The sequence below is a fragment of the Meleagris gallopavo genome, chromosome 1 (assembly GCF_000146605.3).
Source record: "Meleagris gallopavo isolate NT-WF06-2002-E0010 breed Aviagen turkey brand Nicholas breeding stock chromosome 1, Turkey_5.1, whole genome shotgun sequence".
NCBI classification, from domain to species: Eukaryota; Metazoa; Chordata; class Aves; order Galliformes; family Phasianidae; genus Meleagris; species Meleagris gallopavo.
Genome location: NC_015011.2, coordinates 70,673,861 through 70,675,930, shown reverse-complemented (window position 1 = coordinate 70,675,930; position 2,070 = coordinate 70,673,861).

Here is a 2,070-nt window from a genome sequence, read left to right as displayed (position 1 = left end):
TGCTTTTCTTAAAGTGATTTATTTATTTATTTTGAATGTCTCCTTTCATAGTGACTGATGCTGAACAAATTGCTGCAAGTGGGTTCAGCTCCAGTCATCCTTCCAATGTGCCAGTAGCATTGGGATTGCATCATACAAATTAATGTTATGGGAAATAAATCAACAGACTTGAATCAAGTGGCTGCTGTTACCTTCTGGCACTGTGGCGAAAGAGGGAGCTGAAGTTAATTCGTGAGCTCTGGAGGAGACTGCCCATATCCTAGGTGGTGTCACCTGTCTGTGACCCATGTGGTTTATTGTCTGGCAAAAAAAAAAAGTTTTGATTCATCTTACCTGAATAAATTTCCCATTGTGTTACAGTGAAGCTCAAGTGCTTAGCACCTGTGGAAAGGATTTGCTGCGAGCTGCAGTGCCCTGACCCAGAAGCTGTGCTTCTGGGGAGTCAGATGCTAAATGAGTAGGGAAAAAAGTCTTCTTTCCAGCTTGGGAAAAAAGAAGTCACAGCTGATGAGAGAGAGGCTATTGCCTGTCATTATCCGTCACAGGATGGGAGTGGTGTTATGTGAGAAAGCTGTAGTCAAATGTCTCTGGTCTACTTCTCCCTACCAGTGTGTGAATTAATTTTATGAGTAGAGAACATTAGTAATCAGCTTCTGTAGAGGAAGATTTGGACTTCATCATGAAGAGATGATTCTGCCTGGGTTAAAATAAAGGTTTTGTGGACATGGAGGCGGAATGGCCTGAGGTGTCTGCTGTGTTCTTCATCACCCTTGACCTGTTGTTAGCTATACCTGGACTTTTACCCTTTAACTGTTGAGTTGTTCTCAGTTATGTTTGCCTTCATCCAATCCTTCTTCCTTTCTAGACAGCCAAACTTTGTCTCACAAGGTATTTCTGGCATCTTGTTACTATGACGGTTCTGTGCTATTAGGCACAAAAATGCAAATATCACCTTAGTTTATTTGGAGATGAATTTTTATGAGGTTATTGCCCTCAGCTGCTCACAGCTTGGTCTCAGGTTTTCACAGTAACCTGATCTGTGCAGTTATGTTACTAACGAAAAAAATCATGGGAGCTTTGGAAATAAAAACCAAAGGAGTACATATATGTCTAGTACTTTTAGAAGATATTTATAAGGAAAAAAAAATTAAAATAGTGCATTCAGCTTTCATGGTATCTGCATGATGGTGTCATGCAGTATTTTGTTCATCTTTGGTATTTTTCAGTCTCGTAGCTTTGTCTATCTTGGAGGACTTAAAATAAAAATGCATTTACTATGGGGCTTAATGCTACTCTGTTTGATTTTGTTCATGTAGTCAGTGTTTTATGATAATCTGTTACCTAATAAGCTAGCTGTACCTCTTTTCTTTGGGTAATCCAAAACAGGTTCAGGAATTACCCTCTTTGTAACTGTGTTAACTAGTCACTGTATTCCAGGAATCTCAACAGATATTTAGGAAACATTAATGTTAACTAAAAATATTTCTCAAAGAGGAACAAATACTTTTCCAGGTATATCAAGATAGTACATAGCTATGATATCGAAGTATGCTACCTGTGTCTCTGTTTTATGTACGATTTCAGAGATAAAGCTATTCTATAGTTTTTTTTGTGTGTGGTTTTTTTTGGTGAAACATTGGACTTCTGTTTAACCATGTGCACTACATCAAGTCAGGTTTTTTGTTATTCCAGCTGCTTCACTTTGATAGCCTTTGCAGAGTTGTTTCTACTTCCTGGGATTCCTTAGGCTTTTTGTATTTTCTTCTTTTTTCAGTACATGAAAATGTCATACGTAAGTACTGGTCCAGCTAGTACTGTCGGTGTGAAATGTGTAGAAGAAGGGTTACCAAAATGTGCTTTCTGAGGGATTAATTTGTGAACTTAATCCTAGAGTCTCCCATTGCGCTTGGGAACAAGCTCAATTCTTTCCTTCTGCCTCCACGGTGACATGCAGATTTGTTGTGTTTTCTTTTTATCCCTGGTGATATTCTGCCTTCATGGGATTTTTCACAGTGCTTCTGTGAAAAATTTATTGGCTTCTTGTGATGAAGGTTTCTCATTGCTGATACG